This window comes from Caloenas nicobarica, chromosome 1 (genome assembly GCF_036013445.1).
Source record: "Caloenas nicobarica isolate bCalNic1 chromosome 1, bCalNic1.hap1, whole genome shotgun sequence".
Taxonomy (NCBI): domain Eukaryota; kingdom Metazoa; phylum Chordata; class Aves; order Columbiformes; family Columbidae; genus Caloenas; species Caloenas nicobarica.
This window is the reverse complement of record NC_088245.1, coordinates 62,865,299-62,878,657: the sequence shown is the minus strand read 5'-3', so window position 1 is coordinate 62,878,657 and position 13,359 is coordinate 62,865,299. Positions and strand designations below refer to the sequence as shown.

At 43.2% G+C, this 13,359-nt stretch overlaps 1 protein-coding gene across 2 annotated transcripts in view; it reads left to right on the top strand.

Annotated features, from left to right (window-relative positions):
• The first annotated feature begins 3,582 nt into the window (after positions 1-3,582).
• PTN (pleiotrophin) overlaps positions 3,583-13,359 on the top strand; it is a 74,462-nt gene continuing 64,685 nt past the window's right edge. Inside the window, exons 1-2 of one of the 2 annotated variants that reach the window (XM_065641738.1) lie at positions 3,583-3,786; positions 8,096-8,153. The gene's annotated coding sequence lies outside the window, so the exon portion shown is untranslated. The remainder of the gene's footprint in view (positions 3,787-8,095; positions 8,154-13,359) is intronic. The other variant, XM_065641727.1, reaches the window with a different exon arrangement.

Here is a 13,359-nt window from a genome sequence, read left to right as displayed (position 1 = left end):
GGAGCTGCTGTTGCTGCTGGCTAGGGAGGGTGAGAGAAAGAAATTTATAGTTACAGCGTATCTGGAAGAAGGTAAGCTCAACCCAAACCAACCTTTTAACTGGTGTGCAAGAGGTGATGTCTGCTTTTTGAAAAGTATGGCCTCATTCTACTCAGCAGTGGGACCAAAAACAGTGAAGCACTTCTTGGGAGCAAACTAGAGAAAGCCTTGTCCTCTGATTTTGTAGTCTGAGCCTTAGAGTAAGAAATTTTCAAGGGCATCTTTGGAAAAAAAAGCAAACTCCTGTTAGAAGCTGATGAGATCCAAGTAACTATCTCCTTCAGGTGGCTTGTGAAATGATTACCTAAAAGCACTGAAAAACCCAGCTTCAAAGGGAAAATTTGGTGTTTGGGTCTTTTCAGAGGAAAAAAAAAATAACACCTCATTGACAGGAAATTTATTATGGGTGGCTTTCTACATTTTGGCATGTACCACATCTAATGCTGGGAGCTTCTTTCCCCAAAATTGCCTTGAAGATGTACTGATTGAATTTGAATTCTAATTGGGATCTAATATTTTTGGATTGTTTAGGAGAGCATTTGAATGTGGTATCTATCAGAAGTCCTTTTGTAAATTCTTATAGCACTAACCCACTTCCTTTTAAAAGAAAATTCAGCCCTGTCTCTCTCTTCCATTAAGTTGCAAATTTTTGGTTTGGGTAGCTAAGAGAGGGTACATGAAAGTAGAAATTGGACTTGTAGAGCTGCCAGTTCATTCCTCACCTCTATTTTTTGATCAGAGTGGAACCAGCAGCTGGAAACAAATGTTGAGGATTTTGAGAGAAGTATCACTGGCAATATGCAAGCATATTCTCCTTTCTAGGTTATCCATGTGTGCAGACTAGAAAAGTAGTAGCCAAAGTATTTTTTTTTTCAGTATGGATTTTTCTATATGACACAAGAAATGTAGATTAGGCTGTAGTTCCAGAGACCATGTAGGAGATAAAGCATTGGCTGGAAAACAAAGTCAGGAGAGACAAAACAGCAGAAAAGTTCTTGAGATGAGCCTCTCCATCTTCACAGTTCTTTTAATAAGGAAAATATCCCTTAGCAAGTAAATAGTCATAGTCTATCTCCCCGCAATCTCTTTTCTCCATGCTGTCCTGTTCTTTCTGCCAGGGAACCAGCAAAATAGGCACCTCTGAGGCTGTGATTAACATATTGTTGGTGACATTTTTGGCAAAACGAGTCATGTTGGTCCTCCCAAGATTGCTGTAATCACCATCTCACCTCCTTCTACGTCTTTACAAGTTCTATCTCAATAGCAAAGGTTCAGTCAAGAAATTAAATTGTTATACTCCATTAATATCAAAGGCATCAAACACAGTGGTCAATCTGGGGCAAAGAAGATCTGTATTTGTACAGTGCTTATTGCAATGGAAACCTCAGCTAAGCCTCAAGGTGCCATTGAGACAGAAATAACATTAACATTAAAACTCATTTACTTTTTGTCAATCAAAAACTGAGTTATTTTCTCTTTCAGACCATAATTTGTCCTCTGAGCAGCTGTGTTAACCTCCTCTGCAGTTTTGGTTTGGACTTTCTGAATCAAAACCCAAGCTGTATTGCACAAAACTAGTTTCCGTGCATGTAAACTCATTTTCAGGAAATTAATTTCTGAGCTATGGAAACTAGGTATGGAGAAAAACTGTGAGCAAATTTGGTCAAAGGTTGTCTATTGACATTGCTTCTAAAATTTAGTGGACAAAGGAGGCTTCTAGTATCATGCACATCTTTGTGAAAAGCAGTTGCTTTCTGCAGAGAGTTTCCATTGCTTTCTGAAAAGCTGAAAAGGTCAAGTTTTCAGTGTTCTAGCTACGACTTAGATTTCTGTAAGGAAAGGAAGAAATCTCTTGACCCACTTTGATGCAACCTGTTTTGGTTTTAATCAAGGCGACCTTACAGATCAGCCTTTGTTCTCTTTCTGACTTTCTCTTTGTTACTTAGACATGATTGACCATCTGAAATGCATTATTGTGGTTGTATGGAGGAATTCTGTGAGCTTAAAGTGTCGATCACTTCCAGGTGGTTTTTGGTGGAAAGTGTCTTGCTCTAGATGTTTGTGGTGTTTAGCACTGTGATGCCAGGATTTCATTGAGAAGCCCTCGGGAAGTTACAAGCTAGCCATTAAAGATCCATTCAACATCGCATAGTCTGAAACGCAAAGATGAAGGGTACTGTTGAGTGCTCATTTCCACTCATCCAGCTGCTAGAAAGAGTATTCTCTCCATCTGAACCCACTATTTTACATTGCAAATCAAAGTTGTTGTTTTAAATTACATCACTGTCACTAAAGCCGCCAGTAGTGCAAATCCTGAACAGCCATGCCAGGACTAAGCACATAACTCTGTGATGAAAAGACGATGCCAAGGTGTGGATGGAAGGGAATAGTTTACTTTACTAGGAAAGACTCCAGGTGGGTGCAATTGCCCACGCTGGGACTAGCTGCACAGTGCTTTTCATTGTCACAGATGGTAGGTGTTAGATGATGCAATGTGTATGGTGCCAGACAAATTACTTTTTTAGCTCATTCCTCTGGAAACAGGAGAAGAATCTGAACTGGATTTCTGTGCAAACCTGGAGCAGGAGCTGCAAGCTGCAAACCCCAGCAGAGACCCAAGCAGTCAATGGGCTCAGTCTTTCAAATCAGGGCAGTCACTTGCTCTGGGGAATCAGGAATTACATAGAAATTGCCTGAAGTTTGGAACAAGTCCATTTAGTTTTAAATTAAGCTGTGGACTGGGGAACACTCTTATTCAATGGATGTAATGAACCTAAAAGCTGGAAAAGCCTGCTTCTAAATGAAAGCCTTGGTATAACTCCAGCAACCACTACAACCAGAAGTGTTGAAACGCTGTGGCAAAAGTTGTTCTCATGGCACTTTCAGCCCAAGCTGAAATTAGAAGTTGTATGTTTAAAGCTGGATGTTTTGTTGTTGTTGTTTTGGTTTGGTTTGTTTGTTTTTATTCTGTGTTCCCACCACCCCTTTCCCCAGCAGTATTTCCAGTCCAACCCTGCCACGGTCTAAATGCCAAGCTGGAAGTCAGAGACGCTGAAGTTAAAGCTCCCCATACCCAAACAGTCAAAGGCTACCTGGGCAAAAGCTGTGCATGTTTGTGCCTGGAAAGGTAGATGAAGCCCTGGCGAGACCCCGCATCGGCCGGGGGGTACCGTGAGGTGCTCCCCCGCCTCAGCAGCCGGGGGTGCCGTGAAGAAGAAGAGGGGGAACTTGCTTGGGCTTATCCCCACCGGGCTCTCCCGCGGCGGCGGGCGCAGTGGGAGCTGCCGCCGATCCCCGCTCGCCGCGGAGCACACCCGTCCCGCCCCCTCCCCACCCTTCCACCGTCCCACCCCCCGCGACGGCGGGGGCGCGGCTGCCCCGCGGCTGACCCGCCCGGCGGGCGCGGCCCCCACCGCATCATACGAGGGGGCAGCGCGACCGCTTTGCTCTGCCCCGGTGCCCGCCTGCTTCCCTCCTCTCGCAACCTCGCCGCAGCCGGGGCTCTGTTGAGTCAAAGCGCGGATCAGGTTCCCTGCCTCCGCTATAAAAATCTCGGCGAGAAATCTCCGGCGGGAGAGTGAGACGGGGCGCGGGAGGAGCGGGGCGGGAGGCGGCAGCCGGCGAGCCCGTTCGTGGAGAAGCGAAGGGACCCGCTGCGGCGGTAGCAGCAGCAGCAGCCGCTGCTCACCGGGGACGCCCGCGGCTCGCCCCTCTCAGCTGCGGGAGAAGAACCTTTCGCCGCCCAAAGTAAGTCCGAGGGGGCGGCGGGGGCTTTTAGGGGTCGCCCGAGGCTTGGTGCCCCCCGCACTCCCTCCCCCAGGGGGAGGGTAGGAAGCGCTTCTCTCCCCTCTATCCCGGCTCCAGGGGACTTGTCCCAGCGGGGCTCCATAGCCCCGGTCCCACCTCGCCTCCTCTCGCCGCCCGGCGGGTGCCGGGGAGAGAGTCCATGGGCTTGGGTGGGAGCCCGGACCCAGCGGGGTGGTGGGGACCACCTGCGGCCCCAGAGACACCTGCTCGAGGGGCAGGCGGGCGCCGAGGATCCGGGGGAGCAGGACCAGGGTGCCTCGGTCCCCGCCGGGCTTTGCCGTGACGGGGAACGCTGCGGCCGCTGTCCGCCTGACGGCCGCTGCGCTCGGGGTGGCGGCGGTGGGCCGGTGTACGGGAGCGTTAAAAAGCCAAGGCAGGGTGAGAAGGAGAGAGGTGGCGGTGGAGGACGTGACCCAGCGGGGAAGGGAGGCGGGAGTCCACGGGCTGGTACGTTTCGAGAGGACAAAAGGGCAGCGGAGTGACCCCAGAGCGGCAAACCCCCTGCAGGTCTCAGTTGCCCTGTGCCAGGAATGTCCCGGCTGAGATTGGGGATAATGAGGTTAAACTGTACCCTCAGACCAAGCACTCTGATATTTTTCCTTGGGACTTTGCCTTTTTATCTCTAGTTTACTTCTGGTGGAACAACTGAATCTAGCAAGTGCTGATAGATCTATTTAAAACAGCCATCGTTAGTTTATGCCTTCCATTTACTTATGAGGGATGGGTTGGGAGAAAAGCTGAGTTAACGGTGAAAACACAGTTTCCTCCTGTTGAGCACACACGTTATTCTGCAAATGTGTTATGGTCTCCAATACCTATGCTTCCAACTCGTTACCCTCTTTCATCCTCTCTTTTGTAAAGGTAGAGCTTCTAATACAGGAGAGGTAGTCTTCATTCTTCGGGAGCTCATCTGCTCCTTTTATATGTCCCAGTTGGCTGTCACACACCTCTCTTCCACACTGCAAGTGCTTGCCTTGGCGGTGAATGTCTACTGTGCATTATCTTAGTGATACATGCTGAAGCTGGTAAACCCTAGAGACTAGTTGGTTCTTGGGAGCATTGTGGAAATATTTGCGACATGCATTAAATCTTTCTCTGCGAGATATACCTGCAGCTATGGATAGTGGTAGGTATTTTAACTAGATCCTTTTTGCTCTAAATGACTTGTATTACAGTGGAAGAGTGCTTTACCCGTAGCTCATCAGCTCTTGAACTCTCTGCCCTTTCCTTGTTTTCCCTTTGCGCCTTGATTTTGTTGAACTTTTAGCAAAGTTCAACTTTTTGGATAAGAAGTAGCCTGAGTGTGTAACTTCTTGCATTCGGGGGAAGGAGGGAAGGGACAGAGAGAAAGAGAGGGAAGGGAAAAATACGGGAAAAGTTCTTGTAAAGAAATAAATGCCTTTTACATTTTCTGGACAGTGTGCATTAGCTGATTTACAAAGCAATTTTTTTCCTGTGTATTTCTGTTTCCTCCCTGCAAATAAATAAGAATTAAAAAAAAATAAAACCAACAAGAACAAAAAAGTCTGACCTTTTAATCAGAAGTGATCCAGAGGGAAAAAGGAATCTTCATATTTGTGACAAAATTTTTTAATTTGCTGTAGTAATGAAAATTTGGAAGTGAATGGAGAGGGCACTTCATTGGAGAGGATAAACAAAGAAACAAAGGCAGCAACAAAAAAAATTTGCTGAATAATTTAGTGACTCTTCCTAAAGAGAAGGAAAGCTGGGGTTTAATATACTACTGTCTCCAGAGTAAGCCAAACTATTTGGTGATTTGCTACTTATGAAGCTTTGGATGAAACTGAAGGAGAGAAACTTACTGACTTCAGTGTGCTCCAGATTAAGCTCTTGGGTAGAAAAAAGAGAATCCAGCAACAAATCTTTCTTTTACAAATAGTAAGTCTTTGTTTACAGCGTAGAAGCTGCCTAGGAAAACCAGACTTTTTGCAATTATCCAGATGTCTATCACCAGTTACTTGATACATGGCCTGTGGCTGATACATCCTTGGAGCACAAGTTTGGTCTTACTATAGTATTACAAAACATAGTGCTGCTATCCCAGTGCCATATGCCTGTATTCCTCTACGCCCGTACTGGTACTGAGGACACTTTGGAGGCTTATCTTATTCCTGACACAGCTGTACTGATGGATGTTTTTTGTAGATTCATCTTTCCATCGCTAATGTGAGTATTATTACTTAGCTGACTTCCAGCACTCGTGACTCCAGCAAGGGTACTTCCCTGACATGTCCCTTGTTTTTCGAGATCATTCTAGGAATGGCTGTTCCTGAGTCCTCAGATAACAGTTAAAAATAATCCTTTACAGGAGCTCAGAAAATGCACTCCTTTAACTCGTACTCTATTTTATTTTAGTGTATTTTTCTGGCAGGAAAGGTATGATTTATCAAGTGTTACAGTGTAACAAATGTTTTAGTGTAACCCTAGGGCAGTGGGGATGGAGCTGGCATTCCTCAAGGAACCTCCTGCTTGGTTCAAGCCCCCTCATTACCTACACTCCCAACCGTGATGTTTTCTGTGGGAACTGGTCTTTAACAATGTACACTTTGCTTTGGTATTTACAGCCTCTTGCTGATCAGTGTATCAAAAGCATTTTCATTTTGAGGATTCATTTCAGGACTTTAATTGAGGAAATCTCTTTGTTTCAAGACTCTATAATAAACCATTCAAAATGCTGTCTTTGAACGAACTAGGTCACTGTAACACGCAGACACACAGAGTAATTCTCATCTGCTTAGGGTAGCCTGCATTCGGTCGACCCATATCCCTAGTGAGCTTGTCCCTGATTTATCCTTCTTGGACTAGCTTGTTCACAGGGAGCTTATGCTGAAAACTCACTGCTGGAGGTCATTCTCCATTCTTGTCATCTCTGGCAGCCTTAAATTGCAGCCTCATTTTCTACCCAATCAATACCACTCTTATGTCGCTGAGTTTCCATGGTGCCCCCAATCTTCTGTCTACATATTGATGTCTGACAGCAGGAATAGCATTCTGCGTTGCTATATATACTTACTAAACCTGTCAAAACTATTTAGAGTCTGTCACACTAATTTATATCCATATCCTGATATTATTTGTATCTGTCGAGCTTTGACTGGTGGAACTTGCTACACTAAGGAATCAACCCCAACAATGCACTCCAGGGATGACTTGAGGGATGGATGTTTTTGAGAAAGGGAGAAAGACTCTCTTCTAGAGTAGCTGGGGTAGTCTAGAATCCTGTGAGCACAATAGAGTCATTTTGAAAACATCCAAGTCTCAATGGCTCCAAGTTAATGCTTTGGAAATCATTCTCCATTGTGCTGCTCTGAATGCATAGAGGGTCCTCTCTGGTGGAGCATGGAGAGGAAAACAGAAAAGTGGCCATTGTCAAGTGTTCAATGTGCATTTGAGGAGAGTTGGGGGAAATTTGAATCAGTTGTCTCACAGCAATTTCTTCAGCAGAAGCACTGTGGAAAAATGAAATTAAAGGAGTGAGCAATGTCTTGTGGATGTTTGTTTTTTGCTATAATAATCCACAAAGCATTGCAGTTGTGTAAGAAGTGGTATGGCTGCATGTCTGTGGATCAGCACAGCAGTAACTAAACAAGATAAGAAAAGGCACATCTGTGTGTCATTACCTTCCAAAGGACTGGTACCTGTTATTTCTGCCAAGAGTAATAGACACTAAATAAAGACCAGTAGATTTTTTTTTAATGATTATTTGAATATGCTTTGCAAACTGTTGATCTTGTGTCAAACAGAGGTGGTCATCAGCTGGAGAAACTCTTTAATCCCACTACATTAGCTTGATCCAGCCCATGGAAATAAGAGTTGGCACTCAGCATGGAATTTGCTGCTTAAAATTCCTACAGTCTTTTCACTAGTGAAAAGTAAGGACCCTTAAGATTTAAAAGGCCCTGCCACTGGTGGTGTTTGACATACTGATATTGAAGTAGTTCAGTTTGTTACGTTTTCAGCAATGTCTTACCCTATCATGGTAGAAAGGGTCAGTGAGACCTACCAAACTAGACACTCTGTTGGCCAATATGCCTCACTTCATTTTATTCCAAGGAATAGAATCACTGAAAAATTTAAAATATCTGGCTCTACCTCCTGCAGTGGCACCATGATGATTTTTGACTTTTTTTTTTTTAAACTTTTCTCTTTTCCTTGCTTGCTTACATATGTGGGAGTGACTTTTTAGAAACTGTAATCATCTTGCAGACTGCTTTTTAATGTCTTTCAGATCGAAGGTTGAGAGAACACAGCTGTAGGCAGTTTCATGGGAGATGAGAAGGGGGAATGTGAGTATAATAAAGACCTAGATGTGTTACTGGTGCAACCAGGTGATTTCCACCCGCTCTGTCCCTTCTCTCAAATAGCCTCTGCCCTTCCTTGCCTTATCAGAATAGCAGATTTTGGTTTCAATGTGGATAACCTCTGGAGGTGAGGAGTAGAGCTGACTGTGTCTGAGGCAAAATCCAGTTCCGTTACATTACAAAAAATGCATTAATATGTTAATTTGGACCCTAGGAGCACATTGCTTGGCAAATGCCATTGATTGCGTGGCAGCTGCAACAGAGGGGTAAAGACTTCTAGAGCAGAAGTACATTACAGGAGTTGGAGTTTTTATGATAAAAATAGTCTCTGAAAATAAATAGTGCTTTGGGGCTCCAGTCCGCTGCCATTTAGTAAACTGCAAAGTTCAATTGTAAACTAGACCTTTCTCCTCTGAGGCCTGCCAGCACTATTTCAGAGCTCATTAAATGTTTCATGAGAGCATTATAAAAATCTTCCTTCCTCATTAGTTTCTGCCGAGTTCCAGTGTGGCTTGGACCTTGTAAACATCCCCTATTTAGTTGTAGATGGTACCATCGTCAAGTGCCTGTGGGGAGGGAAGAGATAGAGGAGAAATAGTTCTCTAATACCTCAGTCCAAATGCTTGTTTTGGTACTAGTCCATAGCCAGCTAACAGTGTAAATGAAATAGACTATTTGCCGTCTTCAAACAATATTTTGGGAGGAACTCACTATCTGTACAAGTTCTCCTCCCAGGAGTAAAACCAGATGGAGACTGGATGGGTTCTTCTTTCCTTCAGCAAACCTCTCTCTAGACACCTGGGCTGATGTTCTGTTGTCTTAGTGGGGCTGGTCCAGCTGGCAGTGGAGACAGGTACAGCACTGGGGATGCTGGCAATGAGGTGGAGGTAGCCTGTTTCTCAGGCTTGAGTGCAAAGCTGGTCTTGATCTTCTGAGCTCATTAAGGTAGACCGCTCTGGTGTTGTTTTCACCCTGTGACTTTGCTACCTGCATCCGCCTGCTGCCTTATACCATACCTAGGGATTAGAAAGGTAAAAAGCGGATAATCGTGCTCTGTGGATATACAAGACAGGAGCAATTCCCTGTGTGTTGACACAAGCAGTAAATATATAGCTATCTGTGGAAGTCAGAATGTCCCTATCTGATTGCAAGCAATGAAAATGACTGAACTGGCTTCTCAAATTCAGTCACTGGATACCAGGCACAAAACCTGTTTTGTTCTTGGGTTTTGCTTCTCAGAGCCATACAAACAACGGCATTAGTTTCATAACCAACTAAAGATGCTCTGACTATTGCGTTTAAGGCTTCCTTGTCTTGATGGATCACTAGTACAACAGATTTATTTATGTATTTATTTTTTTAGCTATGCTTCTCACACATGTATCTCAAAGTGCAAAAGAGCCTTAGTAGTGCAATGCAAATGCATGTGCCCATCTGTAGCCAGCAACAGAAGGCTCACAGTCTGGAGCATCTTTGCCTACGTGACAGGAGCATCCAAAATCTGCTTAATACTTTGTGTAGATAGTTCTTATATCAAAAACTTTGTATTTAAAAATAACTATTATACAGGTGCTTTGTCGTCTTGTTGTTGGTTTTCTTTTTAAACAGGTTTACAGCATGCAAGCAACAATGGGAAGAGTGTCATTGGCTCAATATCCCTATTTTAACATTTCTGTTATTCTCTTCTAGGCACTTTTTTTAGACAGTAATGGATGAATCTCCTAAGAAAGATCTGCTGTCTTTGAAAGTGATATAGGAAGGAACTTAGAAATAACCTTGGTAGAAAGATGGCACTTCTAATACAGTGCTGTCTCTGTAGCATTATGGCACTGCAAGGTCACAGTTTGCTTTTGGACAACTGAACTTCTTCTATTTCCATACTGAGATCTTTTTCAGTTCCCAAAGAATCATATTCTTCCTGTCAAGCAGAGATTAATACTAAACCAGGCACACCTCCTCCAACCATTATTCAGGCAAAGCTGATGCTTCAGCAAGAGCTTCATCAGAATAAGGACTGTAGAATTCAACCTAAGATTCATCCCTTTGTTTTGGTGACAAATTCTTCAAAATAAGACACAAATGAGTTATAATGCTAGTAAATGGTTGTGAGTCTTCCTACACTTCTTGCAGCAGAATCTCATCGCTTTCATTGAAAGTGCCTTTGGAATGAAGCACCTTTTGGTAAATTAAAGATAAAGGAAGAGGCTATTCTGATATTCTGCTTTAATTCTGATAGGAAAACACTTTGTTCCTCTAGTTTGAACTACAAAAATTATGTGTTCAAAAGTAGCCTCCACACCCCCACCATGTTAAACAGAAATAGTGTGAATTTCTTGTTCTATCTACCTAGGGCTGTTTCTCCTGGAAACGTAGTCTTCTATGGTTGTGGCCTAGCTTTCCTTCTGGTGCTGCGGAAAGGCCTCTGAGATGCAGTGATTGCTTCCCAATAGCATGTGCCACCTGACTGCCTTCTTGTTTGTTTGGATTGCTGCCTTCCCAGAGGTCACAAAGATGTTATTGTTTGCACGAGAGTCACTTGCTTTTATTAGAAGCCTGCCTCGGTGCAGCTGATACGCAGTAGGGACAGAGGGATGGAAAAAATTTACTAGCTTTCCCTCTAAGGCCAATAGATAGAATTTTCAGCAATCTTCCAGAAACACTGCAAGCTTTGATTCAGGAACTTCATGTCATTTCGCTTATTAAATCCTCACTTTCCTAAGCTGTCCCCTCAGCCCATGTTTCTTGTCTGATTTGCACGTTGTCAGATGCTTTTGCTAATCTCTGTAGTTGATGTTTGCTTAAGTGATTATTTGGCAGAAGCGTGTGAGCGGGTGCGCGTGTGATTGCCGTTGGCATGGCAGTCAGTATGATATGGCATTAGCATACTTGCTCTGTGCTGCAGGCCTCCTCCTCTTTTCTAGGCTTACTTATGCAGCAGGATAAAAAAGCAAACAGAAAGCCATGGGGAAGCCAGTTACGGTATGGTGATCCTCTGGTCAGTTTGACCAAAGATCTACAGAGTTCAGAAGAGCCTAAAGGCTGCTCTTGTTTTCCTTCTGTTAATAATCATGAATAGATAAGCCACCAGCAGAGGATTTATAAAGAGTTGTAGGGATTGTGGTCTGCCTAAATAGGGTTATTTACATTGAATCTAATTTTCAGGGATTTCCTTACACTTCAAAAATAGCATGGGAACCATGTATATACGGTGATAAAGAAGTGAAGGCAAGCTCTGTTCCCTTCATGTTTGTTATCTCCAGAACCTGTCTTTAAATGGGACATGGAGTTTAGTTTCTGTTTTGGACTCATTAATAGTGAGTGGACGTTGGGATTTTAGGTGGGCGCTTTAACAGGTGTCAGTCTCTTCTCTCCATCACCTGTAATTTGAGGTATAGTCTTTTCATGTCTGTCGCATTGGAACAGTTTTATGGGCTATGAGTTACCTCACTGACAATAGTGGAATTTACTTAGACAATGTAAATGTGAAAGTGCAGGTGACACTTTTGCTTGATCAGTGCCTTGATTTATAAGATTAACACAGTTAGCAGACATAAAAATCTCTGGTAGTACAGTATGTCTTCAGGTGCATGCCATTAGTAAGTGTGGGGGGATGAAATCTCTTGTGATAAGTTTTATAGCAATATATTTACCATGGGGGTCTTTGGCACCTTCACTTGGTATTTTTCTGGATATCTGTTTAAGCATGAGCTGCTCCTGTATTTTTTGGTAAAATAGAAACTATTGGTGAGCTGGTTTTCTCCTCCGCTTTCTGATGTAAACATCTTCTGTTGGTCCATGTTAATAACTGTGCCTTTCCAAGGTACGGGGTGGGCTGGGCATAACCCTTTGCCAAAACCTGTCCCCGTACAACCATCTGGTGCTGTGAAGGTTCTGACTTTATCCTGATGAGAGGTGGAGGCTGCTATCTTCCCTCTGGGATCAGCTCTTGGTTTTACCTCTTAAGGGAGAAAACCTCTGGGCTTAACATCTGAAACGGTTTTGTAAAGCTGCCTGGAATCGGTAACGTAGGAAAGTGGGCAACTCTTTCTCTCACTGTCCCTAACTACCTGCAAAATTGCCAAGTTTTCATGATGAAAAAATCTGAAGTTCAGAAAGGGTTGAGAATAGGAGGAAAAGTGGGTGAACTCTTTGCTCTTAAGCATAACTTTGATCTAGAAAAGTTATTTTGAGGCTGCTTTCAAAAAATATTTATAGAACCTTTCAGTATTTTGCAACTGTGATAAATATTTACAAACACCTCTTCTTATTCAGTAGCATAATGTACTACATGGTCCTGGCTTTCCTTTGGCTGCTTCTCTGTGCCCAAATACAGCTTCTCTGTGCTAATTTTCACAAAGGGTGAGAGCTCTTGAGAATGGCTGGAGATTGAATGCTGCTGTACAAGGAAAGGACTGAAAAACAAAGGTGGAACATTACAGCACGTACTTTGTTCATTTAATTGCTATGTACTATAGTTTAGTTTGAATTATTTATGACTATATCTACAAGGAAGTAGTCCTTTAATTAAGAACCCCTCTTTCTTGTGCTAACCACAACTGTAGGTTGAGTGGATATGGAGACAGTGCATTTTTATATAGAAAAAAAGAGATGTGTGGATACTTTGCCCCAACATTCTACTTTACACACGCGTATCGAAAGTGAGTCTCCATTTGGAGAAACTTTCCAAACTGTAGGGATATGTAGCAAAAATGTGTTATCTAACTTTAAAATTTCCAATTGCACAACACATACTAGAAATGACAAGTTTGCATCTTTCTGTATTGACACTTTCAGCATGTGCAATAAGGCTCTAATTCTACTTGGGATTTTACCAACTGATGTTTCTCAAGTAATTGTAGGTGGGAATTTCTTGTCTTATTTCAATAGAAAATTCTGAAACTGACAAAAAGCCCAAAGCAGAAATCTGTGATGTGCAAATTATGTGTCTAAGTCAAGAAAGATTGAGGCTGAAGTATTTCACATGAGGCTTATTGAAATGGAAATTCTTGAGTTACTGAATCCAAGTTTTCTGTTCCAAGTCAATGAAATGCTAGTGTGCACCTGAACACTTGTAGCACTTAATGAGAACTGAGGGAATGGAAACAAGAGCTTGAACCTCCATATGAGAGATACATTAGCTACAGTAAAATCTTCATGATGCCCTGTGATGCACAGCTGATACTGTTCACTA